This window comes from Pocillopora damicornis, chromosome 3 (genome assembly GCF_964200805.1).
Source record: "Pocillopora damicornis chromosome 3, jaPocDami1.2, whole genome shotgun sequence".
Taxonomy (NCBI): Eukaryota; Metazoa; Cnidaria; class Anthozoa; order Scleractinia; family Pocilloporidae; genus Pocillopora; species Pocillopora damicornis.
In genome coordinates this window covers 16942468-16960710 of record NC_142672.1, presented here as the reverse complement: position 1 = coordinate 16960710, position 18243 = coordinate 16942468, and the positions used below count along the sequence as shown (strand labels likewise).

General features: G+C 38.3%; 2 pseudogenes across 1 annotated transcript; both read right to left on the bottom strand.

Moving 5' to 3' along the window:
- Positions 1–130: 130 nt before the first annotated feature.
- On the bottom strand, positions 131–3822 carry LOC113684485 (phosphoenolpyruvate carboxykinase [GTP], mitochondrial-like; annotated as a pseudogene). Its single transcript, XR_016184548.1, has 4 exons — positions 3345–3822; positions 2703–3018; positions 1511–1971; positions 131–650 (listed from the first exon to the last, which is right to left on the bottom strand). The product of XR_016184548.1 is annotated as a phosphoenolpyruvate carboxykinase [GTP], mitochondrial-like (transcript).
- Positions 3823–4228: 406 nt separating this feature from the next.
- LOC149048560 (uncharacterized) lies at positions 4229–5431 on the bottom strand (annotated as a pseudogene).
- Positions 5432–18243: the final 12812 nt, after the last annotated feature.

The following is an 18243-nucleotide window of genomic DNA, read 5'->3' as shown; positions in this document are numbered from 1 at the left end:
CATGTAAGAACTCCCCCCCCCCCCTCCCCGCTTACGCCAAGTAATGAGTTTTGATCAGTTTTTATTGAACAGTTTTCTGCGTCATAAATAGATACCATAAGTGGGTAATTTGTAAAGCTCTTGCACCAACTAACCTTTTTTCCCTTCTTTTTTTAAAGATTTTTTAACTAAGAAACTATCCAGAAATCCCTGGGGTATATAATAATTGTCAAAACAACTTTCGTAATCGCAGTAGAAGGTCTTGATAACAACAACCAGTCGAAGCGATCATAGTAAAAATCAGAGAAAATATCTGTAAGATAAGAAGTAGCGAAAACGGTGGATACAGCAGCATTTGCTTAGTCTTTCCACCGCAGTGGTCAGCTTAAGCTGCCTTCAGACGCTCTTCCTGTGCATTTAGCTCATTACGTACTGCTTGAGGCAAATCAGCTCCCAACTGATCCTCGTAGTACTTGCGTAGATACTGACATTCTTCCAGCCAATAGTCTTTGGGGATGTCAAACAGCTTCTCCATGTCTAGCTTTGCTGTAAGGTCGTCAACGTTAATGGGTCCAGTTTAGGTATGTACCCAACTGGAGTCACATCTGCCACATCTTCATCATCACAGCGTCTCAGCACCCATTCCAGAACACGGCAATTCTCTCCAAACCCTGAAACACCAGGCACCGTTTGTTAGATCAACTTCGCATAGATAACTTTTCAAAGGGTTTTCAAAGCATGGGCTAATTAATGTCTGCAACAGACATTGGATTATCATTTTGGGTTCAAAGTCTGCCTAATTTCCAAGCCCCCCGCCCATGTAGTAATCTCAAACTTTTGTAAACACAGTGAGGTGTCTTCTTTTGTAGATTGTTTAATAAATTTATCATAAAACAATTACTGAATTCGGTTTTCACATAATATCATGTATTATCAAACACAGTGCCTGTGTTATCAGCCTCAGTTAGCCTTTGGCTTCAGCAGATAACTCATACCTTGGCATTGATAATTCATAATATCATGCTCAACTTAATCCAATAATTTCTTAATAGCTACCAATGTCTGGCTTCCTTATTTGCACCCAAGGGTAGCCTCTTAGGGGAACTCCAAAAGTTTTTGCAGGGTTCCCTTTACCCTGATATCCACACCATTTTACATTAGAATCACACAGTACTCCAACAACAACCTAGTATTCTTTCTTAAATGTGTTGTAAAGAGAAAGAAAAAAAGCATTTTTTTCACCAATAGCTGAGCGATACAAAAACAAGTTTTTCCCATAAGCAACTTCCAGAAACATTACTTCCTCAAAAGACAATTTTCTTTACAATTTTCTGCACCATCTTCTGATGATCACTTTAGAATAAGATGTTCTTAGTTCAGTAAGATATTTGATTCCTTTTTTCTGATATTCCAAAAGTAGTCCAATTATTGGTTGTATCTGAAAAGATTTCTAACTCATCATCTTCCTAACTTTTCAAGAACAGAGATGTCTTTCAGTTGTATGAACTTGGTAAAATCATGACAAGCTCACCTGGCCATAAGCAATGACCATTTTCATCCACACGGAACCAGTTAACATGGAAAATCTTCGGCATTTTGTGGTTTGGTTTCTCCATCTCCAACCAGTGCTCCGTGTTTTTGCCAAAATTGTATCCAAAGAAAGGTCTCATGGCAAAAGGGTCTCTCATGACAGTTTTACCCTTGTGCTCAGCGGCAGCAGTGGCCTCAGATGACATGGATGAGGCAACAAACACCCCATGCTGCCAATTAAATGACTGATAGACCAAGGGAACTCCCTGTGGGCGTCGGCCACCAAATAGAATGGCACTTATGGGAACACCCTTAGGGTCCTCCCAGGCTTTGTCCATGATTGGACAATGATCACTTGGTGCACAGAATCTGGAGTTAGGATGTGCTGCCTTGTTATTACCAGGCTTCCAGTTTTCACTCCAAGCCAGGAAGTTATTTCTACATGATTTGGCAGTGGCAAACCTTCAAATAAATCCAAGACAATAGGCTAAGAATGGAGCCATTCAAATTAAATTAACCAAACCTGAAGTTGAACTTGGAGATAAGTCATAGTTTGTGGCAAATCTAATCATGTCAATCTTTGCCATATCTAACTATCCTCTTCGCCTCTTAATTGATTCCCGCATTTCTCACAAATACATGAAAATGAAATAAATCATATTTTGACAAGTGGATGAAAATAAACAATAAAATGATCCTTTCAGGTGAACTGCAATTGAGGAAATTGCAGAAAAGGAAACATGGAAAAATTCAGGCTGAGCAAGTCTATGGTTTATTTTATTTATTTGTGATCAGATTTTGTAACAAAATGAAACCCATTAAATTTTGGATCTGAATCAGGAGTATACCCCCCACAAGGTAATTATGCAAGGAAAGTCCTTCACTTTTCCATACTGCAGACAGGCTACTGAGTCGTGTGTGGTCTTCAAGGTAACCTATAGCAGGTTACACCATTATTTAACTATCTTTAGTAAAATGTTTGTCTGAAGTCTTACAAGGAGGTTGCCCTCAAACATGATAAAAGTAGGCTGTCCTCACTTGGACTGGGAAGGAAAATAAAATGCTGTTGATCTAGTACTACTATTCCAAATTTGGTTTCCAAAGACATTTGTCTTCCTATTTCCCTGACTCTCTTCAGACTTTTTCCCTTACCTTCAATCAGATTAAACTTAATGCAACACTTTATAAAGTACCTTCCCAAAAAAAGTCGCCATCACTAGTTTCTGCCACATTGGTGAAAATCGTGTCCTTTTGAGAAGTCTTCATTGCAACTGGATTCATCAAATAAGATGATCCTGGTGCAACTCCAAAGAAGCCACTTTCTGGATTAATAGCTCTCAGTTGTCCTTCTTCATCAAACCACATCCAAGCAATGTCATCACCCACACATTCAACCTTCCATCCTGGAATTGTTGGTGTTATCATGGCTAGGTTAGTTTTACCACAGGCACTTGGGAAGGCTGCAGTGATGTACTTCTTCTCTCCCTTGGGATTTGTAAGGCCCATGATCTTAAGATGAAAGAAAAACACATTACCTGTATAATTTACAACAGCAGCTTACTTAAACAATTTTTGCTTTTCTCTTCTTTGGAAGTTTTTAAATCGTGGTTATTTACTATGCTATGCTAGAAAGGTTGACAAGTTGATATTTTGTAGAGAGAAATGGTAATTTACGATGTAAGTTAAAAAGGCAAATTTTTATCTAAGAAAAAACTTTCTTATCATAATTCTGACCAATTCTGAATCAGGATACTCTATGATTGGATAGAAAAATATTATGTGCTCTTCATGTATTTCCAACTCTACCAATCACAAATTAAATTGACAAGATGTACCAACATGTGCTCTGCCAACCATCCTTCATCACGACCAATTGTGCTAGCAATCCGTAGAGCAAAACACTTCTTTCCCAACAGAGAGTTCCCTCCATAACCACTTCCAAATGATTTGATTTCACGATCATGAGGAAAATGTGCAATGACAATCCTATCTGGATTGCATGGCCATTTGCAGTCAGGAGCTTGCTCAGCTTTAGGCATGCCAACTGAGTGAAGACACTTCACAAAGTCGTTATCTCCAAGAAATTTCAATACATGACTCCCCATTCTGGTCATGATATGCATGCAGCAGACCCTCTCTCTCTGAACAACTGATGGAACCTCAGAAACAAATTTCATCATTTTAAAGGTGGATCAAAACTTTATTTCAAATAATAAATCAATTTTTCCAAAAGATCCTAACCACTGTGCACAAAAATATTCATTTATTTCATTAATTTTCTGGTGCATTTTTTAAATACTCTGGGCCAGGCCGTTCAAAGGTGGCTTAACTTAACCCAGGGTTAGTGTGAAATTTGATTTCAAATATGAAAATTTAAAAAGAAATCCATTTTCTTTTTTTTTTTGTCTACAATTTGATGATTAGATGGTCTAAAAGGAATAGGAAAAATTATCCCAAAAAAGACTCCTGAATAAAGAAATAAAGAAGCTGAATCAAAATTTAACCCTGGGTTAGTGTTAATCGGCCTCTGAACAACTAGGCTCTGCCGGAAAATTAAAAATAACACTTAAAGGAAAAAAACTATTTTTATTTTCTCAAAGAAAAAAAAAGCATATTCAATTGAAGACAACTATAGAAGACAATTAGTTCAAGTAAAGAAAAGTTAACCAAAGCATGTCAACATCAATGATCTAATCGGTAAGTTCAATATAGTTTTCTTTTTTTTCTTGCACCTTCTCCAACGACTGGGAATCGGCCATTAGATTTCGTGAAACATCGTTCAACTTACAGCATAAATAAAGCCGAAAACTAAACCAACTGAAACTGTCGCAGGTACGATCGCAAATTAAATTGTTGAAGACACGTACTTTTTATTTTCGAAGTACCTGCGCCAATTTCAGCAGAAACCCCTAGTCTTCCTTCCTTCTTCTCTCCTCCCTTTCTTCTTCTCGTCTTTCACGAGCCTCCTCTGCGGCAAGAAAATTCCTATCAGCAGCTTGTTGATAGGAAACAAATGCCTCCAACGCATTGTCAATTTGTGTTAAGGCATCCGTCGTTGACACCTTCCGTTTCTTCGTAGCGGGTTTGAAAAATGGCTTGCCAGCATCTGTTATTCTTTCTGTGAAGGAATACAAGAAATCTTTAAAGGCAGAAGTTAAAGTTTGAGCCAATACTTATCTCAATATTTTTGTTCAACTCCACTCATCTTGGAAGTAAAATTATCAAGAAATTTTGTTAGAGATTACAGACAACGTAGGCGCCGATATTGAAACATTTTCTTGGCTTATTGTCTGACCCTGTCAAACATTCACCCTTGTTTGGTTGAGGAAATTTGCCGGCTGTTCTGTTGTTGCTGCCGACGCTGGTGCCGCCGCTGAAGGAAGGCAACCCTTCGTTTGGTTCATCGTTCTTAATTTTTTCATTGTCTTCTTCTTCGTTGTCCGCCTCAATGATAATTTTTGAAGAATTTACCACAACCTTCGGTTTGGTACATGGTTTTTTTGAGAGAAATTCATCGACTTCGTCGAAAAACGCCGGCTTCCTCTTTGGAGTCCCGTTTCCGGTCGTCTTTGTAGGAGCGATACGCACTTACTAATGTGTGTACTCTTGTTTTGCAGGCATCTTCATCACGGTCTTCGTAGCCTGCCGCTCGAATAAAATCACTTATTTCTTGCCATATAGGCCTCTTTCTGGTACAAGATAATAACTTCATTTGTATATTTTCGTCCCCCCACTTCTTTAGTAACAATAACGTTTCCTGGTTTTCCCAAATCCTTCCGCGGGTTTTTTTGGCAACCGCCATCTTTAATGTGTTTAGTTAAACACGAAAGTTAAACAACCTCATTTAGGTAGTTTTATTAAACACGGTTTTAAACATGTTTGGCTACACGCGCCCGCGGTGTGAACAGGTAGTTTAATAAAACCAGTTTAGTAAAACAAGATTTAAACATGTTTAAGCTTTGGTGTGAACGGGGTATTAGTAAACTGAGCAGACAAGTAGGCCTTTGATTTGAGAGGAAGATTCAGAAAAAAAAATTGGTGAGAAACCATAATTTCATGAGTCGACTGATTTTGACAAATTTGATATGGAATACAAGCTTACGCGGATATTACGTACCTTTATCTCTAACCTTACCTTTTCATGTTATACAGTAAGAATTTACAGCAAATTGACTGAAATGGGACAACACGCAGTCTATACACATGCAGAAGTTCTAATGAGATAGTCCCTGTTCCTCCTCGACTATCCGCCATCTCTTGACCTATTTTTAGTCATAAGAAGTGTTGCTTTCTGAAATTCCCGAAAAGAATCTGTACAATTTTAAGTTAATAAAAACGTTATTATTCATTATAAAACGGCCTAACGACTCAGATTATTTTCTGGTATGATTCTTCATAGTAAAGCAATTACAGCGTCCATAATAATACCTGGAAAAAGACTGATCAGATCCTATAGTAAATGACCGGATTCCCTCTTATTACAAACAGGAATACAAAACAAAAAAAATATAGCCTAAAAATATCAATTATTATTGTTATACATAATCAAAAGGCTGTTGAAACTACCCTTTATTATATGTTCTAACTGTAAGAGATGAACTCTTGTGGGGCTATAACCCAACATGTCATCCAGCTATATACTGTGTATTAATTGTATCCATAACGAGAACCAAACGAAAGGGTATTATCGTATAACAATGTAAAAAAATGGTTTTCAATAGCTATCCTTAAGAACTCAAATTTAACTGCTAATGTCCACCTACATATTTCTGTTCTCTGTTGAAATACGTAAGGAAGTGAACACAACTAATTTGGTGCGAGGAAATCACCCCAAGATATCAAACGAAATAAAACTGAGATAAAAAAAATCACTAAATCTGACCTGACAGCATAGGCCTTCTGAATTACGGTTAGATCGCACCATGGTTAGATCGCTCCTGGTTAGATCGCTCCACTCGAAAGTGAGATCGCTCCATCAAATAAGTGACTTCGCTATCAACATAAGTTACTTCGCTCCATGTAGCAAAACTAAGCTATCTAAATTGATAGTTCATCAAATGACGTGCATATCTTACCTAACAATCGGTTAATATCGCTCGCGCGCGCTTGAAATAAATCCGAACTACGCAGAAAGAACAAATAAAACCTAATGTAAGGGACTCACGAAGTGTAATCTACATTATTAATTAAATATGGTGGGTATCAGTTTCCTTACATCAAACAGCAAAAAAGGCCACACTGGATAGTATTGGTATTTGAATGATCTTTTTCAATACACTTCAGACTATAAAGTTATAATTTATTCCACGATCATTTATTCCATTATCGCTAAACATCATACATCGGTAGCTCGGTGGCTAATCTGAAGGACAGAGTGAATACTATGTACTCGAATCGTCACAAGAAAAACATCATCACCTATAAACTTTAAAGATCATTGGTAAGTAATACTTCACATTACAATATGGAGCGAAGTAACTTATGTTGGTAGCGAACAAACTTATTTGATGGGGCGATCAAACTTTTGCGTGGAGCGATCTAACTTTTGGTCGGAGGGATCTAACTGGGAGCGATCTAACCATGGTGCGATCTAACCGGATACCGGCACTCTACATGTATGCTAATAAGAGAGAAAAGTTATGCCAGGCTTGTTTGTTTTTCCAACAGGATTAGTCTATTAGGAAAGAGTGGTTCCAAAACACTGAGCAACGATCTGGCAAATACTATCGGTAGGTGTGATTTTTGCTTCCAACGAAATGGTGTTGTTTAGAGTCCTAAACATCTGTGTACAAACTGGATTTATGTGGTAGTGCCTTACACCACTGGACAGCTGGTAGAATTTGGAGTCTTTGATCCAGTAGTAGTACGCCTCGTACCGTCCACAGCAGTAAAATGCATTGTCGTCTCTCCAGAACCCCTCCACTCGGGTCGACAGAGGTTTGGCGCAGCCCGCTCATTTTCGGATGTTGCCAGTTATTTTCTTTATAAGCAATGGGGCAGCCGGAGGAGGATCTTTTAGACGAACAGGTTTCCTGTTCACAACTGTTGTAGGGTTTACTGACTGGACCAAAAGTGCACTTGAGTCTGCCGTGTTTCCACCTCTTCACCTAAATTCTTCTGTTTGAACCCGGCTACTGGTTTCTTCTTTCCGACTGAAGACGAGACTGTGGAGGTGCTTGTACTGTACACATTTCTACCCATGTAAGTTTCTAACACTCTGGACTAAGTACCCGTCTTCCATGCTACAGCTACAGTGTGGCAGCAGATATTGTTACAGCTGTAAAAACACATTCGCATGAACACTTTCCACTCTTGAGACACGCCACTGTCTATGGAGCAGTATTTGGTTGGGGTCTTCTGCTACTGACGAGAAATGCTCCCTGTTGGAAACCATCTCGTGTGGCTTCATCATGTACCAACGCAGCAGACTTTGCAGACAAACCTTAGTATCTTTAAGGCGTTCTAGATCCTTCTTTGATGGTAAAGGGGGGTCCATCTGTGAGTTTTGGGGCTCAATCGATGCACTTCGGGTATGACCAGTTTAGAACTTAAACCGTTTGCATCTATGAAAAGCGGCTGAGTCGGGGCACATAGTGCAACTTTTCTTTCGTCTGGTGTTATTTGCAAGTGACTTTTCGGAGGGAAGCGATCCTTAAATTCCTCTTTAACTGCCCACTTATCTGATAGTCCAAACCAAGTCAGCTCTTCCTCGGTTTGAAATGATTGAACCAGGTCTTGAGGGGAAATAATAAACCTGTCTATTTCACTTGGCAGAAAATTCACCCAATCTTTGATCATAAAGTTTACGGACTCTGGAATATTCTGGTGTGACGATAAAGTTTTCGTGCGCTAAACTGGACTTTCGCGGGAACGTACAAACGGGGGAAAATAACTCGGTAGAGATCACTCGGCTTGCGAGAAAGGAAACTCGTCACGATTTCCTGGCACACGGAGGTCCACTTCTAGTAAGCTTGTACGGACGTCAAGGAGGAGACAGCGTTTTGGTTCCACAGTAGACTTTTAAAAAAATGTAAAGTTACGAGTATAAACTCAGCTGCTATCTACCATGAAAACCAATGTTTCCAGAAAGACCATTAACACTTATATTTACCTAAAAAAACTAGTAATAAATAACAAAAGTGCCGACAGGCAGGTGCATATGATGAAAGCGAGTAACAACAAAAATCTATTCCAAAAGCTATTGTGGTTTTTATACATTTTTTGATTTACTGAAATGAAAGGACTGGGAATGGTTAAATGTGAAAATTTACGAATGTACTTTCTGAAATATCAGTAAATTTTCCCATAACATTGGCTGTAGGGATCTTCGTCTAGTTGTTGCACTACAGAACTAAATGTTTTGTCTCTCAGATCATGGAAATATTGATTCTCAAAATACAGTGAAAATTGCGGCTTTCTGTGACGCTCAGTGCCTTCAAAGTCTTCCCATTTCTTCATCAGACTGTTGACTCGTTCTTGGAACTGAAAGGATTCTTTCCAGAGCGGATCCTTGGGCTTTGAAAAGATGTCTCGCAAAATTTCTTCTCTTGTCTTGTTTGACAGACCAAGCTTCTGGAGTTTAAGCGAAATGTTCATTTTAAGAGCTAATGTCAACATGCATCAGACAAACAGCGGCAAGTCACCCACTTTCACTCCTACTTTCATATTTTGTAGCCCAATATGTCCTGATAATTGGGGGGACCAACACAAATGAATATTTACCCTTTATGAAGATTTTTTTTTGTGATGAATTGACAATACTACAATATGTTGCTTTTGTGGTCACTAATCGTTGTTTCAGTGGCAGCGTAGGAGTTAAAAGCGGGTTGTTGCTTCAACGCTTTTTAGTGTTCTGGCAGGAGAGCAAAGCGTGATGCTCTGGGAATAAAAACTCTTAGGGGCCTTTTACATGATATCGGAATAAGTTCTGTTCAAGAACGAGTTCATCCCGGTTGCCACATGATACCAGTGTAAAACTATTCGAAACGAGTCATTTCTGAATGAGTTTATTGAGGATTTCATTCCAGAACGAAACACTTATTCTGGACGACCTTTTGTACCTGTATAAAGTAAACGCGGTACGACACTCATATCTGTATGAATCCTCTTTAGGAGCGAGGTAAGCATAGAAAAAGGACGTAAATACTTGTTTTTACAAGCTAAATTATCTTGCATTTAAACGCGGTATGACATTCATTTTGTTCCGGAACAAAACCCATTTTGGAATTATGTAAAAGATACCTTAGGAACGGACTATAGATTTTCGATGGGGTGGGTGGGGGGGGGGGGAGAGTATGTATAGGGGTTTCCCGGGGGATGCAGCACACTTGAAATTTAGCAAGGACAAATTTTGATTTTCGGTGAAGAGAAAAAAGTTTTGTCAGCGTCTTGTAGCTAGTGCGGAAGGGCCCTTTACCACTGTGTGCTAATTACGCGTGTGTCCCGTCAGACATTAGTATAGAAAACTCCGCCTCTGTCTGGATTTTTGGTAGCCTATTGACCAATTCGCAATCGAGACCTAAGTCTGACGGGACGCGTAATTTTGCACAAATTTTGATGGATCTGAATATTTTAGTTTTCTGAATACAGTAATTCTTGGAAGGTTTTTATAGATATGTGAAGAGGGAAAAAAATCCCATCCCTTAAATTCGGAGGTTGATTCATCTTTGAATTTGTACGTGCCACGCTTGTCATGCAACTGATATAATAATAAATGGTTAACGATATATAAAGGTCATATATTTGAACTGCGGATAAAGACGTGAATGAAAGTGATCCTCGCAGTAATGTGCACTACTTAAAGCAGTAGTGAAAATAAGGCCTGAACGGGATTTGAACCCATGACCTCTGCGATACCGGTGCAGCGCTCTACCAACTGAGCTAACAAGCCAACTGGGAGCTGGTCATGAAGTTGGTTCTAAATAAACCCGTGAAGTGATGAATAAATGGTTAACAATATATAAAGGTCATATATTTGAACTGCGGATAAAGGCGTGAATGAAAGTGATCCTCGCAGTAATGTGCACTACCTAAGCAGTAGTGAAAATAAGGATTTTTAGTAAGGAAGTAGTGAAAATAAGGATTTTCACTACTGCTTAAGTAGTGCACATTACTGCGAGGATCACTTTCATTCACGTCTTTATCCGCAGTTCAAATATATGACCTTTATATATTGTTAACCATTTATTCATCACTTCACGGGTTTATTTAGAACCAACTTCATGACCAGCTCCCAGTTGGCTTGTTAGCTCAGTTGGTAGAGCGCTGCACCGGTATCGCAGAGGTCATGGGTTCAAATCCCGTACAGGCCTGAATTTTTTTCAGGCCTTATTTTCACTACTGCTTAAGTAGTGCACATTACTGCGAGGATCACTTTCATTCACATTCATGATATAATAATGTGGAGAAGATTTATAAACTGTAAATTAAATCTGGCTAAAATGTGGTAGAGAATAACTTGATCATCGAAGCAGCCAACAAAATCATAAATAAATAGGGTAAGAGTATGTTATGTTAGATTTGTTTACAAATTGTAGTGATTTATGACAGTAAACGGTGCCGATAAGTAGGAGCACCATGTATATTTCATAGTCGCTAGCAAGTAAATTTTGCCGGACTTTGAGTTCGTCTCAAGATAGAACAATTCAAATACACAAGGAAATTTTTACAGTATTTTTTTAACCATCCTTTTGTATTTCAAAAGCTAGAAGCTCAGTAGATTCTGTCATATCGGTCATTGTTAAAACTGTCTTTGTTTTGATGCTACTTTTCGACATAGGAAAAGTATGTCGGACAAAAATATTCACCAAAAAATAAATATTTCCTTGCCAGCTTCAATAATGACAGGGGATTAAGTTTAGACGATAAAACAAAGGATTATGTTGACAGAAATGCCGGAGGTCAAGTAAAATTCATGGTGAAAATTTGCATATTTGAGCGGTCGAACGAAGACAATAATTTCTCGAAAACTAAAATATATTTTCACAAAAAAACTACACCATAATTATTAGGACATATTGGGCTACAAAATAAAGTAGGGGGGAAAACGAATTTTGGGCGACTTGCCACAATATTTCAAATTTGTTCGATGGATGCTGGCATCCCCTCTTAATATGTATGTAGCACAACAGACCGTGGACGTTCTGGAAAGCGGACGCTAGTGCATTGACGTGCGCTATTTAGTCGTCGGTTAAAACCTGGTACCTCTCGAAGAAGAGAATGCATGAAGGAAAAATACGAGTGCTCTTCTTTCGTCATACAGATCATTACGGGCTAAAGAAAGCTCGGGCTATGATTACTACCATTTACTCTCAAAATAGTGTTCTTGTAAGAAGTAACCAGTAAAAAAAAGGGGCCTAGCACACACACACGCACACTCACGCACGCACGCATATATACATACATAATTTATTTGAATAAGGTATGATAAGGGCAGTTTTCGTTGATGTGGACCTCCAACGTCTCGTACGGTATTGAACGGGGTTGCGTTTAGGACCTGTTTTTCCATCACCTACGTTACTTGCTAGCTTTGACTTGGTGCTTTGCTTTGTTCGAACATATATGGAACAGACGAAAAATCCTTTCGGTTTCCGAGTTGAGCTAGTTTGAATATCTGCGGGCCGGGAAGCCCTCGAGGCGGTGGTGTAGGAAAACAATCGGAAACCAATTGTCAATCTCTTTACCATACTCGATTGCCACGGTTGTTCGGTAGAGGGAGTGTCTCCTTATTTTAAAAGAGTGAATTATGACATAGTATAGAGTTATTTGCAATTGAGAAGTTTCAAATAAGTGTCTCCCACGGAGAAGCTAGTGTGGAGAAATATTTAATAAGCACCATATAGCTTTTTCAAGGAAATATGGTAGGCTTTTATAAGCGCTACCTTACCAAAATCATCATTCTCGCAAAATTACTGTTATATAAGGTTTTCCTTCCTTGTTATGCGCAGAACGTGTGAGCAATGAAAAAAAAATTATATTCTCAAATGGATCGCTTATGTTTTTGTTATTTGTCTCCCGAACATTTTTTCACTTGTACGTTTACTTATAGTATTTAATCTTATTGATCTTATTATTAATCTCGTTTTCTTATTGTATTTATTTTTGTATTATATCGACTACGATTTCCTTCAATATAGATATAGTTCCGATGCATGGAGAAAGTGATCTTGTGGAGCCGTTTATGTTTGGCCAAGGACAATTTAAAACCATCGTTAGCATGTTTATTTCATTTTGTTATCTGGAATGAGTGATTTACGGAGGTAAGTTAATATGATGTGATCTACTAACGTCGAAAATATATCAAGTCGAAGGAATAGTTTTGGTCTCGGTTCGCATTTTTGCCAACAAAGTAAACACATGGTCCGTGTGTCATTCGGCCATTCAATTTTCGTTTAAAATCAAAACTTGAAAATTAATGTCAATGTTTTATTTTCGTTACATTTTATCATAAAAAATACGAAAGTGCCAAATCGAAAAATTGGGCGATTTTGCAAGACTCCAAATGTAGATACAATGTGTACCTGCCTGAAAAGCTCGAGAAAGCCTCGAAACTGTCATATCCCCCGCTGCTATTCGTAATTTAAATACTTTTCCGTCCCTAGTCAAATCAAAGGTTTTATTGCCTGCCATGATGTCAACGAACGGACAGTCCAAAAGAGCGCGAAACTTTCACTTCCTTCGCAGACTCTAGGCGGGCCATTAGGGAGGGGTTGGTATCAGAAATTTACCCCCTCCATCTCCCTCACCTTCACTCCAACCAGGTTTTACAGTATGGCGTCTGAAAAGTCGATATGGCTACATCACCCGCTCCAATATGCTCCAATACGAAGTCTAAGATCTTTTTAACTTCTTAGCTAACGTCCAAAGTCGCTGTAATGGACAGAACTGAGGAAGACGCTACAAAACGTCGTGAAAGACTGCGAAGAGACAGTTAAACTCTCACTTCATTCCCAAACCTATAAGCAAGGAAGCGGACCTGGCCATATGGAGAGGGCGCTAGGGGCAAAAATTACCGTGCGAATGGACCCCTCCCCCACCCTCTTGGGTAGTTCTGTCCACGATTTTGAGTGTGTTGGCCGAAAAACAAAAATTGAAAATTGATTGCAATTTTCAATTTTCAATGTTTACACTTTCGCCGAAAACAGAAAAACTAGGCCATGCCACCGACTGCAGCATTGTCGGAAAAGCAAATTTGCCGCTCAGTTTCATTTTTCTCTTTATTGTTGACAGGATTAAAGTAAAAATATAAGTTATGTTTCAATATTCTATCAAAAGGAAAAAAAGTCAAAAATTTTCGATTTGGCTCTGTCTTATTTTTAAATAAGTAAAAAGTAACGAAAATCAAAAATTGACATCAATTTTCAATTTTTGATTTTAAACGAAAATTGAATGGACAAATGTCACACTGACCCTCTATAGCCACTTTTATTACGTTGGTAAAATCTGTACAGACATCACACCAACCGACTCGCGCACAAAGTGAGAAGACTATATGAAGGCTTGAAATTATATTAAGATCGATTTTGATCAAGAAATGGGCCAGGAATATTCCACAATAGTGCAAATAATCGTAAAGCTGATCCCCTAAAACGCGATTGCGTGACGCTCGGTCAGTTGTAAGATGACATGTTATCATATACCAGAAAGATTCTCATTCTGTATTTTGTACCCACTCTGCCGTGTGCAGTCTACATTTTGTACCTAGTCTACATTTTTTATCCGGTTTGCAGTCTGCATTTTGTACTAACAGGTATCCGTGGCACCAATACAGTTTATTTTTGGTTACAGCTATTCACACAACACACACACAATCTACCACAAAATACCTGTGTGTGAGTTAATTCGACATTTTCGTTCTTTTCCGCGTTAATACTCTTCTTTCCTTTTGTAAAAATGTAGACATCTCTTACAGTGTTTTACTTAATCCACCCACCCCAAAAAATAACTCTTGCATGCATAGCATGCCTATGTTTTCTTTTGTTTTTCATTTTTAAGCGGAAGCGGATAACAAAATTGATACTCTTTGCGTTCATCGTTTTACATTTGCCATCGTTTATGGGAAAAGAGAACGAACACTTGGCAGTAAAACGAGGTAAAGCGGCACGAACGCGACTATCTTTCGCCATCTTGAAAATTTAATAATAATAATGTAAATGTTATTTCTTCTTTAATTAAGTTTAAGTAAGCCTTATTTTTGTTTTCATGTAATTTCCAGTGAATTTTAGAGGGGGTTAGTAAAGGAGGGTCAGTAGGGGGTCAGTTGACCTGGGGTCAGAGTTTTGTTGTAGCCTCATAAAATAAGGGTTTAGGGTGAGAGATTAAATAAGGCAAGAAAAAGTTATTATGACTAAGCATCTTCCCATTGATTCCACTGTCAAGTACAAGACCACGAGGGGTGAAAATACGTACATTTCAAAGAACATAAATTGGCCTTCAACTGTGATGTTATTAGTTCTAGCTGATTGCCCAATGCAGTTCATTTACTATTTCACTCGAAATTAAGCCACGAATATTTCATTCCTTCAGTAACTTATATGAGCACTTTCTCGCCCTCTGGAAAATTGGGTGAAAGTGTTTGACAACCTTTCGAAAATATCGCAAAGACAGACAAAACCTAATCTATCTGAACTCACGCAGATATTATTTGATTTACAGTCTCGATTGTCCAAATAAGCTACCAGGCAGTGATTAATCTGGTGGACAGCAAAAAATACAATCAGCTGTTGGTAAAATATCTGTTCTGTGCAAAAATCTCTGTAAGTTCTGGCTGTTCAGTCATTCAAGTATCAGAACACCTGCAGCTGTTGGAATGGAACTTAACCAGAATTCAGAATATTCTGGAACTCAGCTGCAACGAAGTACAACACGAATGGATCAATTATCACCGTTTATATGATAAGCTGAATTATACATGCACTTTGATTGGTTCTTATTTCAAAATGTGGTAAGTACATCTAAGGCACACTCTACTGCGCCTCGTGCACCACTTTTTTGTTCTTTACACATCTTGACATCAGCTATGATCTGTTACTGAATAGACACACAGCAACACAAAATCTATATCAAATGGAATAACCATTCACTTCACATTTGATTTCCTCTTTTTTTTTTTGCTCCTGAACACATGGATGTGCAATGAAAACAGGCTCTCATCTCTGGGTCAGTAGGGAAAAACAATCATCAAGTTAAAATGAAATACATCGGTGCCACGCTTACTGTTGTCTCCTTCGCAGCAGTTGTTTGGTCTCATTACACAACGCCCTCTACTTCCCGTTTAAGAGAGAGCTCGTTGCGCAACGAGACCAAATAGCGGTTGCGAAAGAGACAGCGCTTACTGCCGTTCTTCAAACAGAGAGAAAATCAACATTATTCGTCTGCAATTAGTTACCTCAAAAAAATACGATTCTGTCTAATTTTACCACGAAAGCAAACTGAAACTCTGTTGTACCTCCAATAGACCCTAACCAAAGATATATTGCGATCTCGTATAAGCGAAGACACATTGAACAAAAGAAAGGATAATATTTCAAAGAGGGCTCCTTAATCGGTTGTTGCCTTTCTTTCCTTTTCACGTTTGTAAACATATCCAACGAAAACATAAATTGACTTTGTATTTTGTGTTCTTTAGCATTTCTGTTGTAAACGCTTCTCGCCATGCAACAAACACGGGCGCATTAGCACTGTGGGATTGCGTGAGGACGGTCGGGCGGACGGAAGTGACGTCATAACCAAACCAGAATTTTTCGCGTTCATGAGTTTCCCAAATTTTCTTAGCTATAAAAATTATCTCTCTGGTGATAAACACAGTGCACAAAAGGCTAACGGAAAACTACTTTGAAAGGACAATTTTCAAGATAACCGGCAATAATGGTTTTTGTTTATCAGATCAAAGGCGAAAGAAGTAGTCTTTTACTATGGCACTGTAGCTGATGTATATCCGCAATGTTTCAATACTACTTTTAATGATTAAGTTGATGTGTAACTGAAATGAGCCCAAGAATTTTCTTAAGTTTTGGAAGTGAGAAGACGGAAAAACAAATGAACAAGACAAAAGGCGAATGGAAACACAAGTAACCAGATGAGTGGCGAACAAACAAACGCTCGAACGCACTGCCTTTTGACCAAACTAATGGCCGAGACGGGCAGCCGAACAAACGCCGGATGACACGCGAGCACAGAAGACCAAATGCGTCAACAGACAACTATCATTGAAATGAACAGCTGAAGGACCGAAAGGACGGCTATATAAATACATCATCTTAAGCTGATTGTGAGCAAAAGTTCTTATAAGTTTGCATTTTCAAGTAATATTTTCCAGTAATTAGGATTTAAAAAAGTGATTGAAAAAAGAGAACTAAAAAAAAATCAGAATAATATTGTTATATTGCCTTTATATCCTTTGTTGTTATATACATATTACAAATAAAGGTTTTGAAAAAAATAAGTTTAATTAAAATATGTTTCTTTTTAGAAATTCTTGTAGATCAGATCAATGGAGAAGGAGAAGGAGAAGTCTTTCTCTGTCCACTCAGTCGTTCAGCTGTTCATCTGGTTTCGCGAGTTCCTTCACTAGGTTTTTCATTTCTTCGTTTTCACCGGTGAGCGCTCGGCGAACCGTTTGACCGTTAACTCGGTCATTGGGCTATCCGTTTGCTTTTCCTGTTATTCGTTTGCTCGTTCTTCCGCTCGCGCGTTCGTTTGCGTTTCTGGTTTGTTCAGTTGTTCCTCCATTTGCCCAGTTCTTCTTGCTATTCATGGGCATAAATAATTAAATTTAACCGATTAAAAATTGTATTAAGCCATTAGGAAGAAGTTTCTTCATGAGAATGATGTATTATTCTAGAAAGTGACATAGGCATACTCGGGATAAAAGAAATTGGAGTGCTCCTATCAGGAGTTGAACCTAAGATCTTCCGATTACTAGTTCGGATGCTCTACCACTGAGCTACAGGAGACTCGTGGGAACTAAGGCCATTAAACTAGGTTCATGGGACAAATATCCTGCATACTGCTAGGATTTCAATGTCGAATGTGTGATATATGAAATAAATGTGATGGTATATTATTTCCAGCCTAGTGAATGAATGAGAATGATGTATTATTGTAGAAAGTGACACAGGCATACTCGGAAAAAAAGAAATTGGAGTGCTCCTATCAGGGGTCGAACCTAAGATCTTCCGATTACTAGTTCGGATGCTCTACCACTGAGCTACAGGAGACTCGTAGGAGCTAAGGCCATTAAACTAGGTTCATGGGACAAATATCCTGCATACTGCTAAGATTTGAATGATTTGAATGTACTTTCAATCAGTTCATTATTTTAAAAGAACAACCACTAGTCCCCAGGAATGGACGATTCTCCCATTCTTCTCAATCTTACTGGCTGGTGATACGAGGATAACTTTCAGAAAAAGAAAAAGATTTTTGTTAAACATTTCAATAGTTTCAAACAGAAGATTGAAGGCTTTTTAATTTATCACATGGTGGACGATTGAAACCGAAGCTAAAACTATCAAAACATGTTTTTTTTTTTTCACTGGCCATGGTTTGCTTTTATTTAGACAGCAACAAAATGTAAGTAGCGAATAAGACTGAATTGTGCCATCGTTTTCTCTTTGCTTATTTGTTTCTCTCTCTCTATCTCTCTGCTCTTTTATTTCTTTTATACATGTAAATGAAAAAAGATGTAGAAAAAAGAAAAAAATGAAATAAAATACATCAAACCACCACAATGAA